This window comes from Schistocerca nitens, chromosome 2 (assembly GCF_023898315.1).
Source record: "Schistocerca nitens isolate TAMUIC-IGC-003100 chromosome 2, iqSchNite1.1, whole genome shotgun sequence".
NCBI classification, from domain to species: domain Eukaryota; kingdom Metazoa; phylum Arthropoda; class Insecta; order Orthoptera; family Acrididae; genus Schistocerca; species Schistocerca nitens.
The window spans coordinates 43,322,375-43,337,906 of NC_064615.1; the positions used below are offsets into that span (position 1 = coordinate 43,322,375).

Genomic DNA, 15,532 nt, shown 5'->3' on the forward strand with positions numbered 1-15,532 from the left:
AGCGTCTGCCATGTAATCAGGAGATCCCGGATTCGAGTCCCGGTCGGTGCACACATTTTCACCTGTCCCTGTTGACGTGTATCAACAACACCTGTCGGCAGCTGAGGGTTTCAATTAATTATCATTTATTCTAGAGAAGCTGCACGGTCTTCAATGGCATCTGTTCTTTCGAGAATAGTTACTATCTTCACATATATATAATTCTGAAGGAAGCTCGCATTTGTGGACAGTGTCCCAAATTCTACTCGACTTTCGTATCTAGTTTTCCTGAATAAGTTAACCAGAGGTGCTGAGGTACAGAAGGACACAAATAATTAAGTCAGCAGAAAAAACGATCACAATGATAATTCAGTATGGCTCAAAGGCTTTGCAATTGGAGGCCACCTCGGTGACTTCCATGTCCGTACCCTAACCCAGAAATCATACTGGGGAAACAGGACCTATAGCTTAACGTAGAATTACAACAACGGGTCGTTCGTGACAAATCTTGGCAACTTCTTTTCTTATTACTTACTTATATTAAATTTCTTCTTGATTGGAATTTAATAAACAAGCAAAATTTTCCGTTTCGTGGAACTGAAAAAAAGTAATAATACAGTAAATACAATTTTGATGACTGCGATGGGCGTTCAATAAATGATGCAACACTTTTTTTCGACCAGTTTCCCCTGAAAAAATGTTTAATTTGTTGTGGGACATCGTGAAATATTTCTGCTTAAGCCCCTATTGTTTCACGAAGTTCCCTTAGGTGACGGCGCTATATGCAGTCTCCAAAACGGCGCCTGTAACGCAGGTGCGTTCCATGTAGAGAGCTATATTTGAGTTTCTTTTGGTGGAAAACCATAGCACTGCAAATATTTATAGGCTCTTGCAGAATGTCTACGGAGACATGGTAGGGGACAAAAACACGATCAGTCGTTGGGCGAGGCGCGTGTCCTTATCGCAACAAGGTCGCGAAAATCTGTCGGATCTCCCGCGGGCCGGCTGGCCGCACACAGCTGTGAGTCCTACTATGTTGGAACTCATTGGAGCTGATGGACGGCTCACAATCAAACACTTCGCTACTCAGCTGGAAATCTCTGTTGGTAGTGCTGACGCACTCGTCCACCATATTTGTGACAACCAAGATTATAAACATAATGCCTTCTTCAATAAAATTCTTCAGGGTATCAGACCGCATCGTCATAATTTAAAATGCGCCAACGTTTCGGCCAGCGTTGCAGCTAGCCTTCATCAGGGCCTTACGTTAACTGCTAACTGAACACACTTGGTTCCTTAAATAGCTGCACGAGAAAACAGTGTCGTTACTTGATTGGCTGTAAAAGGAGGAGGAGGAGGGGTGATAAGTATGCTTTATTGGTGTTTCCTTTATTATCTGTCATTGGCTGAAATAGCTGTTTTCTATTGGTCTTTATATTAATCCACCCCATTGGAGGAGACGGACGAATAGCGAACAGGTGATGGCTGTGACGTCACACTGTTTCCATGCTGTCCAGAAGCCGGCTGCGGCGTGCCATTGCTTTGTGTACTCGCGACCACTACTGCGGCTCTCCGCGTGTCTGCATGGGCCGCCACGGCTCTGCCGCCGCTCCGTAGCCCTGCTATTGCAGGCAGCCAAGACCTCGGAAGCTTGTACCCGTCCTCTCTATTCATGTTGGCGGGTCTTTTGGCTATTTCTATCGCCTCTCTAATCTTTCTTTTGAAAGTGAGAGGCTGTTTCGCCAGGACGCGGGCTTCTTGAAAAATATTGGTTTCCCGCACTCGTCTCTGTGTTCCGCCACTGCTGACTTAGTGTGTTGTTTCAGGCGGATATATCTTTCATGTTCCGAGAGCCTTGTGCTAATCGGACGTCCCGTCTCACCTATGTAGACTACTCCACACGCACAACCAATTTCATACACGCCAGCTGTGTGTAGTTTGTCAACTGCATCCTTGGTAGAACCGAGCATGTCTGATATTTTGTTTCTGCTTCGGAAAATTGGTTTGATGTCGGCTTTTCGTAGAATTTTGCCAATACGTTCGGTGACCCCTTGTACATATGGTAACACAGCAATGCTCTGTGCCTCCTTCTCCTCTTCCCTATTAGTCTTCTTTATCACATTTCTCACGCCTTTTGAAACTTGCTTTCGATTACGGAATAGGGTACTGACACTAACAGGCAGCCCGAGTGGCTGACTAGGGGGATATGAATATCGCGTAGAACAAGTGAGAATTACATCAAAATGTTAGAAGCAGTCACACTTGAGTTGCAGCAGCTCATTACAAACAGTACAGTAAGGCGTTTAAAACGTTACTAGTAAGGTAAAACGTATATGGTACGCAAATAGAATACCTAATTCTCAGGATAAAATTAAAACCATATGGTCAGTAGCGTTCTCGCTTCCCACGCCCGGGTTCCCGGGTTCGATTCCCGGCGGGGTCAGGGATTTTCTCTGCCTCGTGATGACTGAATGTTGTGTGATGTCCTTAGGTTAGTTAGGTTTAAGTAGTTCTAAGTTCTAGGGGACTGATGACCATAGATGTTAAGTCCCATAGTGCTCAGAGCCATTTGAACCATATGGTCAGTAGGGAAGGAAGTGCCTCGTTATCAGCACCAGCTTCAGGATATAGTGTCAGTGCTTGGTAGAAATGTTTCAGTTACTGGTAAGTCGGATATATGTGCTTCATTTAATAGTCACTTTCTGAATATAGCAAGTGATTTAAATATAAGCTTATTTCCTACAGGGAATCATATAACTCCATTAGAAAATAGCTTTTTGAGACTATCTGTAATATCCTCCATGATACTGACAGGGGAGAGATTGAGTCAATAATTTAATCACTAAAGACTACGGACTCTCATGGTTATGAGGAGTACCCAGTAGAACACTTAAGCACTATTCTGTGTATGGTAGCCCAATATTTAGGTACATCTGTAACTTTTAGAAATGGTGAGCTTCCTGGACAATTAAAGTACTCAGTAGTGAAGAAACTTTATAAAAATATAGAAAGGGGTAATGTGGGCAGTTTTAGACCTATTTATTTGCCATCGGTGTTTGCTAAAGTTATTGAAAAGGCTGTATATACAAGCATAAGTGATCATTACAGTTCACATAATTTGCTGTGAAATGTACAGTTAGAAGTTCCAAGTGGTGTAACAACTATTTAAATGCTGTATTCTCGTTTCTCTGTGAGGCCTTGAACGAATTAAATAAAAGGTTTCGAGCGTTAGGCGTTTTCTTTTATTTAACTAAGGCGTGTGAATGTGTTGATCACAAAATATTACTGCAGAAGTTGGACCATTATGGGATAAGGTGAGTAGCTCAGATTTAGTTCACCTCTTACCTTAAGAAGAGGCAGCAGAAAGTCATTCTTCGCAATGTTCCGAATGAGTACGGCGTGCAGTTCCAGTGGGGCACAGTTAAGTGGGGGTGCCCCAGGGGCCGGTGCCGAACCCACTACTGTTTCTTATTTTGTATAAAGGATATACCCTCAAGTATTACAGGTGGTTCTAAAATATTTTTGTTTGCTGATAACACCAGCTTGGTAGTAAATGATCTTGTGCTGCAATACTGACACATCAAATAGTGCAGTACAAAACGTGAGTTCACAGGTTGTAGAAAATAAAACTGATGCTAAATCACAGTAAGACTCAGTTTCTATAGTTTTTAACACGCACTTCGACAAAAACGGACATTTTGATTACATAGAATGGGCATATAATTAGGGAGTCAGAACAGTTCAAATTCCTAGGCGTTCATATAGAAAGCAAGCAGTCGTGGAAAGTTCATGTTCAGGATCTCGTTCACAAACTAAATGATATTTTATTTAATATTCGATCAGTACATGAAGTTAGGGATAGTTCAACACAAAAAGTTGTCTACTTTGCGTATTTTCATTCGCTAATGACGTGTGGTATTCATTTTGGGGTACCTTTTCTGATTCAAAAAGGATATTTTTTGCTCAGAAATGTGGGTTCGAGCAGAGTGCGGTGTAAGTTTTCGAACCTCTTGCTGACCCCCGTTCAGCAGACTGGTAATTCTGACACCGGCCTCTCAATACACATTGTCTTTAATGTCATTTTTTGTTAAAAATACTAGCTTATTCCTGTTAGCAGGTTCCACTCAGTTAACTCTAGACGGAAATCCAGTCTGCACTTGCAACGCTCCCCGTTGACTCCATTGCGTAAGAGTGTGCAGAAGTCTGCTGTATCCATTTTCGATAAGCTGCCACAACAATTCAAAAATATTAGCAATAATCCACGCACTTTCAAGTCCATTCAAGTCCAAACTGAAGAGTTTCCTCATTGCACACTACTTCAGTTCTGTCGAGGAACTGCTGGAAGAATTAGAAAATGACTGAATAGCCTTGGCTTTCATAAAAAGGGATTACCCTGTACGTGACCAAGTTTTGATCAAGGTTCATTGTATCGGAGTTTTAAGGTGTAGACAACAGACTCTCGTGCTGTACTGACCACCATATTCAGGGTAAACATCTGCTACCTCCGGTGGTTGGCGCCCGGCCTAAACAATAACGATGGTCACTTACCAGCCATGCACGGGCCCCACTGACCCTCGGCTTCACTTCTCTTAGAAACGGAACCGATCCGTGGGGAATACCCTGATATCACTGAATCTTTCCTGTCCCTTCCTTAGGTCGTTACGCGACAATTTCGTGCAGCTACAGGAAAATTTCACATCCAGAAGCTACCCAATGTGGAGAGAATACTGAATCAGGATTTCACGGATTAATCGTTGCAGTCACTGTAGCTGCTCATAATCAACACTGATATATTTCATTTGTGCTAGAAATCCTTAGGAGCGAAACTTGACTTAAAGGATCACGTCACGTCAAGAGTCAGTCCAGGACAGACAGGCGTGTTCCAAAACAAAGTAGAATCTTCTTCTTTTGCAGCAAATTTTTTCTTCATTACGACCTTTATCCGACTAGGAATGCGTAAGTGGTACTTAACATACGTATAAAATGATGGATCGAAGCATTAATCTTCCACTAGACGACTAGGTAGGACGACTGATGACATAATAAATGAGTATGCTTTCCGTACGATCAGCGAGGAAATGTATACGTGTTACATACTAAACAGAAGAAGGGACAGGATTATATGGCAAATATTAAGGCATCACGGAATAACAGTCGTTTCAGCAGAGAGTGTCACAGCTGGCAAAAACTACAGGCAAACACAGGACATGGAATACGTGCATATATTCTTCAAATGATTGAGGACGTTAGGTCTGAAGGCTATTCTGAGATGAAGTGATCTGCACAGGAAATAGAATCGTTGAGAGCCGCTTGAAACAGATCAGTGAACGGATGCGATAAATAACTAACTTTAGACCAACGTGGGGGAAGTTCTTTGATAAACTTTATACTCTCGACATAATATCTCCAGGGAGAACGATCAACAAAGTTATAAAAAAAATTGTTTGCTTTGGTCGATACTGGTAGTTTTTATTTTGCGTAATGGGTAGTGGTTTCGTACCAAGTACCATCGTCAGACCATGCACTAGCACGCTGTAGTCGACCTTGCTTCCCAAGTAGGCGTTTACACAATTTTTTGTTCCTTTATATAGCTGCTGATATTACCTACACTGTTGTCTCGCATTATGCATTTCACTCTGTTCCAAAAATCCTGGGTGTCGGCGAGATGGTGAATGGTAAAGTGTCTTTCCTAAAAAGACAAATTTCTAATTTTTTTCTCTAAGCTGTTCGACAAATTTTTATGCCACACGTTCCAAGGCCACACATAACGTCATTGCAACAGTGTAACATTACAAATTGGCTTGTAAAGCGAAAACTAGATACTGTAGTATGCAGTAAAAGCTTCCGAAAGATCGACAGAGCTACTTTTTCTTCCACAAAAATTTCAGTGCTTTCCTAAGAACCCACAGGATGATACAAACAGAAAGGATGGGTACTGTTTAACGTCCCGTCGACAGCGAGGTCATTAGGGGCAGAATATAAGCTCGGATTGAGGAAGGATGGAAAACGAAATAGGCGGTGCGCTTTCGAAGTAACCATCCCGGCATTTGCCTTAGGCAAATAAACTCTATAGATGAATACGAGCCACGACTACTGATGATGTCAAGCATTTAACAAGTCAGTTGTTTCATTTTAAGGGCGATATTCGCTAAGGCGCTTCATAACCTTTTGAAAATTGTGATCTAGCCCTCTGAAAGGAACACTGCTCTGGGATACCTCTATAGTTGACGATAACAATGCTAACGGCGCCGCATGTCGCCTGAGGGAGGGGAGAAGCTGAATAGGGGGAGAAGCCGAGTAGTCCTCAATCCACCTCGAACGGCAGCTGGTCAACAGATCGTGGTCGGCGCACCCATTGTTTTCCAGTAAGTAGATTTCTGTTACATATTGTCAGTGTTCCGAAAAGGTGGATTCTCTTCCCGGTCTGACAGACAGAGTGTTCCTATTAGTGATAAGTTTTCGCATGTCTTTGCGATCGGAGGTTTCCAAAAGTGTCACGTGTTTGTCGGTTTGTTCCACCGGTGTTTCAGTCTCCCAGGACTCCTGTTTTCTCTGTCTGAACATTTTAAATGGTTCAAATGGCTCTGAGCACTATGGGACTTAACTTCTGAGGGCATCAGTCCCCTACAACTTAGAACTACTTAAACCTAACTAACCTAAAGACAACACACACATCCATGCCCGAGGCAGAATTCGAACCTGCGTCCGTAGCGGTCGCGCGGTTCCAGACTGTAGCGCCTAGAATCGCTCTTCCACTCCGGCCGGCAAGGAACATTTGATCAATTTGATTGAAAGGTTTTGTAGCACACTAAGGGTGATATTTTTGTATTCATTGAGGAACGAAACAAAACTGTAACCACTCCCATGTAACGTTTTAATTTTAATTCTTCCGTTTTAACATGCATATTCTAATTTACCATGCAAACTTGTTACAGCAAAAGAAATAGCAGGATGAAAAATTCGGTAAAACACATTTTCCCTTTTTTCCTTAAAGATTTAAGATGGAAGGTCAGAAATCCGTTTCAAATCCGCCGAAAAAAAAAATTCTACCTCTCGCACACTCTCAAAATTCACGTGAAGAATCCGAGTCAGACGTACACTCAGATGGGTCGTACGTTCTGCCTACTATCCTAGATCCTCGTAAAAAAACAGACACCAGCGTTGACTCTACTGATGATGTTCGCGATGATGAATGTATTCGAGAAATATTTGAAGTAGAAAATACCTTCAATTTCGAGAAGACATCGGAGAAAAACCTTAATTTGACACAAGTGACAGAGGAAGCTCATTAACTCCACAGCTACCTACTGATTTTTGTGGCTATTTCCGCTTCTAGCAATGGCAATCAAAATGATAGTTGTCTTCCAGCTTCTTACTACGAAAGAAACAAATGTTTTACTTGTTCATCAGGTCCTATACGATCTAGGACGCGAACAGCAGCAGACAGCATCATAAAAGCACGACTGTCCAAGATACAAGTTCCCCCTCTCACTGTAGGAAAGAAACCTGATGTGAGGATAAGTACGGATCCTTTTATTTGCCAGGGACATGGTCTACAAGAGTGTAAAGCATACCAATGAAAAGTTGACGAAACTGCGTTCTGTTATGGAACTAAAGAAAGTATAGCTTATATAGACACTACCGTGCAGGAAGGGAACGCTGTGATTGAACTCAGTTCCTTACAGCATGTTCAGATCTTCTGCGAGAGAGCCTAAGACCTCACTCTTTGCCACTTCGCTGTTGGAGAGTCAATTTTCCCATCAGTTATAACAGAAAACCGATTAGGAATATTGCTTAGATCATTTCGATGCGGTTAATTGGGTACGGGTAAACGGAGGGAAAAATATGATCCAGCTTCTACTATTAGGGACGTATTTAACAAGTTTATTCGGAACAGCTAGCAAATTTATAGCCCTAGAGCACATAGGATGGTTGTTAAAACTTTGGTACCTTTCAGAGCAAGGGTTTAATTCCGCATATATACGCCCTATAAACGTGATGGTATTAACGTCATGGACCTGGCAGATGTACATATTGCATCTATTTACAACCACTCCGGTAAAGGGTGTGATAGGCCCACACTTTCTGTAGCAGAAAAATTTAAGCATCCAACATGGTCGTCGTCGGTGTTTGTGTTTCTTTCGCACATAACACTGTAAATCGGGGTACATGTCTATTCGACAGGCACAGCGGAAGTCATTCGCGTTTCCGTGAGGTTTCATTTGTGTATTCGCTCGATTCAGTATGCGTTCGTGTCCGAGATTGCTAAAACGGAGTCATATTTCGTGCACTGTACGTTATAAACAGTAAGGTTTAATCTGGGAGTGTTGTGAAACCTCCTTTACGTATAAAACATTAACGTAAGTGTTGAAGGACCGGTAGGCACGAGAAAAATACCTTGCGTGTGTCGTCTTGCCAGTTTATCATTGGGTCTAAACGGCCGACGGGAATAGTCACAAAGATGTGTTGTGTAAATGTACGTTAGGTCGATTTGTGTACCACGGAGAAACTTTGTTCTGTGAACCACGGAAGTAATTCGTTCTGTGTACCACAAACAAAATCTGATTTAAGTACCACGGAAATAGTTCGTTTTGTGAACCACAGAAATAGTACGCATTGCGTACCTCCAATGATCAAGCCTGTCGCCAGCCTTTACCAGGAGAGAGAAGGCGGCAAGGAAAACAGGTGCAAAATGTAGCAGACAAGATTTCTCACCCGTTCAAGTAACGGGAACGAAAGGAAAGACAACAGGTAAGAGCTCGTCAGCGCGCTCAAAGATTTCAGAAATGGAATATCTACAACGAATCACAGCACCTGAAAAATTAGCCTAATTTACTCAATAATCACGAAAATATCCAACGAACTTAAAGGGAAATATGTTAGTCAAGGAATTATTGGAATTATAAGGAACGAGTTATTTCCACTTGCCTTCTATCAAGCCAATCTTGAGAAACAAATAACCGTGTTAGAAAGGGAAAATACAAAATTGGAGCTGCAGCTAGACACGTTAAATGGGCTACATGCCGCCAGTAATGTCGAATCAGTTGATGCTTAAAGACAGGCACGATTGGAAGGATGAAAAGATTTTTGAGGAAAGAGAATGACTACGACAAGAATTAGCAGTTGCAGAAGGGCCAAATGCCAAGCAACCTAATGAAGAACTAGAAAACGAAACTGACAAATATAAAACTGATAACGACAACCTACGAAGTCCGTGAAACAAACCGTTTCTTCCCTCGTACGCAGCTGTTGTTGGTGCCTGGAAAACAAGGACACAAATAAAGATTGATCAAGCCAAAGAAAAACAGGAGACAACTCTGTTTATTAGGTCAACAACAAAACAAGAAAGATGTGAGGGACATATCAACGAGAAACGTCAATCCTCGTGTAGATAAACATAAAATAAAGTCAATCAAGACTATTCCAAGCGTAGTTATAGTGGAAACAGAATCAAAAGACGATCGTAAGAAAGTAATGGAAAAAACATCAGAAACAAAAGAGTCAAAGTGTGGAGGTCCAAACAAGAGGAGACCATTGCTCGTGGTATATGTAGTACCATCAGCCGTTTCTCATAGGGATTTCTTAGATGAAATGTATGTTCTAAATGTTAGTGATAACAGGGCTGGAATTTGCTGATGACGCAAAAATTCGTTTCAAAACTGAGCCCAAGGAAAGAGGTACATTCAGCACTATAATTGAAGTGAGCACCAGAGTGCGTAAACTATTACTATGACAAGAAAGGGTCTACATCAGCTTCCATGCCTTCGAAACAAGAGACTATAACAACGTTGTCACATGTTTCAAGTACTGCAACTTAGGGCACCCCTCTATATTTTGTACTGTGAGCCAATCGATATGTATCAACCGTCGTGTGAAGAACACAGAAAATTCAACTGTCCTGAAACAGAGTCGAAAGCGGTATGTATCCCATGTAAACTGAGAAATCGCGTGTGTGATAAAGCAGGCGGTCCTGACTGCCCGACGTACAAACAGTCATATGAGTCAAATAGAAAGAACCGATTATGGCACAAACGACATACAATAAGTTGGCCCATAGTAACATCAGCCGGAACACCTAAATAAAGAAGGAACTGGACTAAACACATACAAGTCAACATATGAGTACAGCCCTAGAACTTAGAAAGAAGTACAAACCACCTTCTAAGAGGGCAAGTGCATGGCGGAGAGCCACTGCATCGTAACAACAAAAGGAACATAAACAAGTACACGAGGTGGACACACCGTACCTACGTCTTCAACAGAAGAAATTCAATTGAAATATTTTGAAGTGACTGATTACATAGATGATATGATAGTGCAGTGGGAAAGTGATTACTTTGTTGCACATAATTTGAAACACAAGTTTTTCGGGTGTGCATTGTCAGAGTCAAGGGCTGTAAATAGAGCTTAAGCTATAGAAGAGGAAATATCTACATATGAATGAGTGATCACAAGCAATCATAAAAATAATTTAACGGCTAGTTATTCTTATGGTCTGACAATCACACTACATACTCAATAACTTTAGTGGACACTCGACACAGAGGACACTAATAAATGAAAATAAAATCGTAAAAGACCAGTCTAAAAAAGAAGCGAAACGTACGACAAAACGAGGTATAAGGAAAGTGTTAATTCAGAAAATCATGAGGCTACCTACAGACAAGTGCGGAGCAGGTAGGAGTACAGGATAGAGCTACGTGTAAAGTGATCTCAGCTGCTATTGAGTCAGAACTCGTTCAGTCCAAATTAATTGCAAGTAAAAGTGCGCAGGAAAAATCACTCCCTTCTACATCGACATCTACATCAACATGGATACTCTGCAAATCGCATTTAAGTGCCTGGCAGAGGGTTCATCGAACCACCTTCAAAATTCTCTATTATTCCAATCTTGTATAGCGTGCGGAAAGCACGAATACCTGTATCTTTCCGTACGAGCTCTGATTTCCCTTATTTTATCGTGGTGATCATTTCTCCCTGTGTAGGTCGGTGTTAACAAAATATTTTCGCATTCGGAGGAGAAAGTTGGTGATTGGAATTTCGTGAGAAGATTCTGTCGCAACGAAAAACGCCTTTCTTTTAATGATGTCCAGCCCAAATCCTGTATCATTTCAGTGACACTCTCTCCTATATTTCGCGATAACACAAAATGTGCTGCCCTTCTTTGCACTTTTTCGATGTACACCATCGGTCCAATCTGGTAAGGATCCCACACCGCCCAGCACTATTCTAAAAGAGGACGGACAAGCGTACTGTAGCCAGTCTCCTTTGTAGATCTGCTACATTTTCTAAGTTTTCTGCCAATAAAACGCAGTCTTTAGTTAGCTTCCCCACAACATTTTATATGTGTTCCTTCCAATTTAAGTTGTTCGTTATTGTAATACCTAGGTATTTAGTTGAATTTACGGCTTTTAGATTAGACTGATTTATCGTGTAACCAAAGTTTAACGAGTTCCTTTTAGCACTCAAGTGGATGACCTCACACTTTTCGTTATTTAAGGTCAACTGCCACCTTTCGCACCATTCCGATATTTCTTCTAAATCGTTTTTCAGTTTGTTTTGATCTTCTGACGACTTTATTAGTCGATAAACGACAGCGCCATCTGCAAACAACCTAAGAAAGCTGCTCAGATTGTCTCCCAAATCTTTTATATAGTTACGGAACAGCAAAGAGCCCATAACACTACCTGGGGGAACGCCAGAAATCACTTCAAATCACTTCTGTTTTACTTGATGACTTTCCGTCAATTACTTTGAACTGTGATCTATCTCACACAAAGTCACAAATCCAGTCACATAACTGAAACGATATTCAATAAGCACACAATTCCACTACAAGCCGCTTATGTGGTACAGTGTCAAAAGCTTTCTGGAAATCCAGAAATACGGAATCGATCCGTAATCCCTTGTCAATAGCACTCAACACTTCATGTGAATAAAGAGCTAGTTGTGTTTCACAAGAATGATGTTTTCTAAACTCATGTTGACTGTGTGTCAATAGACCGTTTCCTTCGAGGTATTTCATAACGTTTCAACACAATATATGTTCCAGAATCCTGCTGCATATCAACGTTAATGATGTGGGCCTGTAATTAAGTGATTTACTCCTAGTATCTTTCTTGAGTATAGGTGTGACCTGTGCAACTTCCCAGTCTTTGTGTACCGATCTTTCTTCCCTTCTTGCCTCACGACAGACTACAACAAATTGGAGGAGAGTATACAGTCAAGTAGGATGGAGAACAAAGAGAACCTACAGACGACGCAACGACTGCTTATTAGGCTGACCCATCCACAGGATGTAAATCTATTATCCAACAACGGAACAAATGGGTACGATACTTTTGAGCTCAGAAAATATACCTACTGGTGCGAAAGCATTGGAAGAGCTGTTGAACAATGTGTGTACACGTCGTTCAAAGAATTTAAATTTAGAGAAAATCTATAAGGACTTAGTTGGTGCTCGTGGAAGAATCAACTTTGGTCATAACAAAACCTCGCCGAACGATTATATCTTTACTAGATGTCTATTGTGAGAGTAATGCAGCTGAATGCCGATAGGAGTGTCTTAGTGAGTACCGCATTGATAAAAGCTGCAACAGAACAAGAGACGGATATGATATGTCTTCAAGAGCCATACTCCAGAGATGGACGACTCACACACCTTCCTCCAGGCGCATTCATCGTCATCGCCGATCGTACTCCAATTTCAGCCATTAATGTATTAATCAGAAATTTTACTGTTACTAAAGTTACTCAGTATAGTAATAAGCACATAGTTACAATAGAACTGACATGGAGAGATACAAAATGGGTCATAATTACACTGTATGCCCAAGACTCAGAAGACATTCATTCGTATGTGCAATATATCGTAGAGCCTCCAAAATACGCAAAACATAAAAACCTACTGATCCGTGTTGGTATAAACTGTGCTGTGGCACTCAGACGAAACGAATGATAGAGGCAGAGTCGCCAATGATATATTACATGTGAACAAACTTTATACGCTGAATAAGGAGGGACAACCACCAACCTTTCGAGCATATGGTGGACATCACAGTAACAAAGACCTATCTGTAGTTAACGCCGGGGCATTACGTTAATGACAGACTTGACTATTTACGAAGGGTACACCCGAAGTGCTCACAATGTGATCATGATAACAAAACAGACTCATAACGAAGTAGATGAAGCGAATGATAACAGATGTTTACTGAACAAAGCAGACTGGGACAGGTTGCGACAAATTATAGCAGAATACCCATTAGCTGACACTCCAGGAACTATTCACTAGAAAATATATGTACTGGTCGGATTAATACAAAATGCACAAATACTAGCAAAACCACGTAAAAACGTACCTACAAAACAACGTTCTAAAAATGCTTCGACAAGAGAACTCACTAATATGAGGAAAAGTACTAGGCTGGCTCATAAATACTATCAGCGAGCCGGTGGCCGTCCGGTTCTGGCGCTGCAGTCCGGAACCGCGGGACTGCTACTGTCGCAGGTTCGAACCCTGCCTCGGGCATGGGTGTGTGTGATGTCCTTAGGTTAGTTAGGTTTAAGTAGTTCTAAGTTCTATGGGACTTATGACCTAAGATGTTGAGTCCCATAGTGCTCAGAGCCATTTGAACCATTTTGAACTACCAGCGAGCAAAGAATGCTAGGGAAAAGCTGGCAAGACTGCAGATGCACATGAAGATTACAGAACAATACAGGACAGTTCTATCTGAGACCAAAAAAAACGACAGTAGGATCATTTTGTACAACAAAAGTTACAAAACAATATGCGGGGAACCCCCTATAAAATCGTGACAGAGGGTGCCAAAACACCGTTATTGCTGGCAACCTTGAAAAAAGGTGACAAGACACTGACACAGGGCTGGAGAGGCACTCCAGAATACATTGTTGCAGAAACCCCGTCCCGATGATGATGCAAGTACTGATTTACAAATAGTATATGAATATGCGAATGGACATGCAGCATGAATATAATACTGAAACTGCAGTCGGCCCATTTACGTATGAAGAGGTAGCTACAGCAATTGTCAAGTTGAAGAAAGGGAAGACTGTTGGCCCTGATAACTTCCATGCTGAAGTTCTTCAGCAGGTTGCACCATCAATAACAAAATTCTTAACTGACACATTATGGTCGTACAGTTAATAAGGAATTCCTCTTGGAAGTTATCCGTCCTCTGCGTGAAGCACTCTGGAAAAAAAAAAAAAAAAGACCTGAGTGGTGGCACAAACACTCGTCGAAATTGTATCAGAATAATGCTCTAGCTGACACTTCAATGTTTGTTTGTTATTTTTTGGCAATAAAGAAAACCTTCCGGCGTAAACAGAGTGCTGTGACTTCTTTCTATTCCCAAGACTGAAGAAAACCATGAAGGAAAGTCGTTTTGCCACCACTGATGAGATAAAAACAGAATCGGCGAAGGAGGTGAACTTCATGACGAAAAGTGAGTTCCAGACGTGCTTCCAAGACTGGAAAAAGCACTGGCACAAGCGTATTAAATTTGAGCGGGATTACTTTTAAGGGCAGGAATTTGATGTTGATGAATAACTAAAGAAATTAAGAAATAATGGTGACGTATATCGAAGCAAAGAAAATAAAACAGAAATGTAATGGAAGAGGCGACTGCAATTTTTTGGATATTTATACAGGATGAACGGCAACAGGTTAACGAAACAGATTTTTAAATATCTTTGGAACATGAAATCAACAATAGTAGGAATTCAAGAACTGAGGAAAGATTTGGAAAGCAACAGCGTAAGCGAAAAAAGGTGCAACAGAATGAGAGATTTTTAAGAAGAAACTGTTAAAAATGGAAGGATTCCAAGACAGAAGTGAGACGAAAACATGGTGAAAATGGTCTGAGAAAAGGAAAGGGATACATAGTGAGAAGATGAAAGAATACTGCTGGAAGAAGAACACCTATTACAATACTAAAGTTCATATAAATCAAAGTTTTTTCAGTCATAACGACATCGTTTGCTCACTTACTTTGTTTATTGTTATTTGTATCTATATTTGCGTTATTGTTTCTCAGTAATGTGACGTGATTTAAATGCGTAAAGATGAAGTACGTGCATTTGTTACTGGAATGTTGTACCTGTGTTATCAGTCAAGCAGTGCACGCGTACATCTGTGTCTTTTGTTTACCAGTACTGCCGAATCATGTGACACCGATCTGAAGCATCTAACGTACATGAAGCAAAAGCTTAGATATTTTGCGGGAATGACGTTATGTATGATCAGGTATTTCTACTTTAAGCGTACGTCAAGATTAAACAGACACTTTTATGTTATTCCAAAAAGGAAACCATGACCGTAGAGACTATCTAATATGACTTTATTTATTAAACTACTGATTTGTTGACGTAATCGGTTGTTGTGCCTTTCTAAAGCGAGAAATTTGCACTTACACTTTGGAGCGTCAAACAATGTAAGAACAGAAATTCACGTGTACAAATGGAATAGGACATTTCATTATAATACATAGATTGTAACCTGTACAGTAAATATTAATTACTGAAAAAAATTTAA

At 41.0% G+C, this 15,532-nt stretch overlaps 1 protein-coding gene across 1 annotated transcript in view; it reads right to left on the reverse strand.

The window, feature by feature from the left end:
• LOC126234308 (reversion-inducing cysteine-rich protein with Kazal motifs-like) overlaps positions 1-15,532 on the reverse strand; it is a 354,561-nt gene that overhangs the window by 176,688 nt on the left and 162,341 nt on the right. The gene's annotated exons all lie outside the window — the stretch shown is intronic.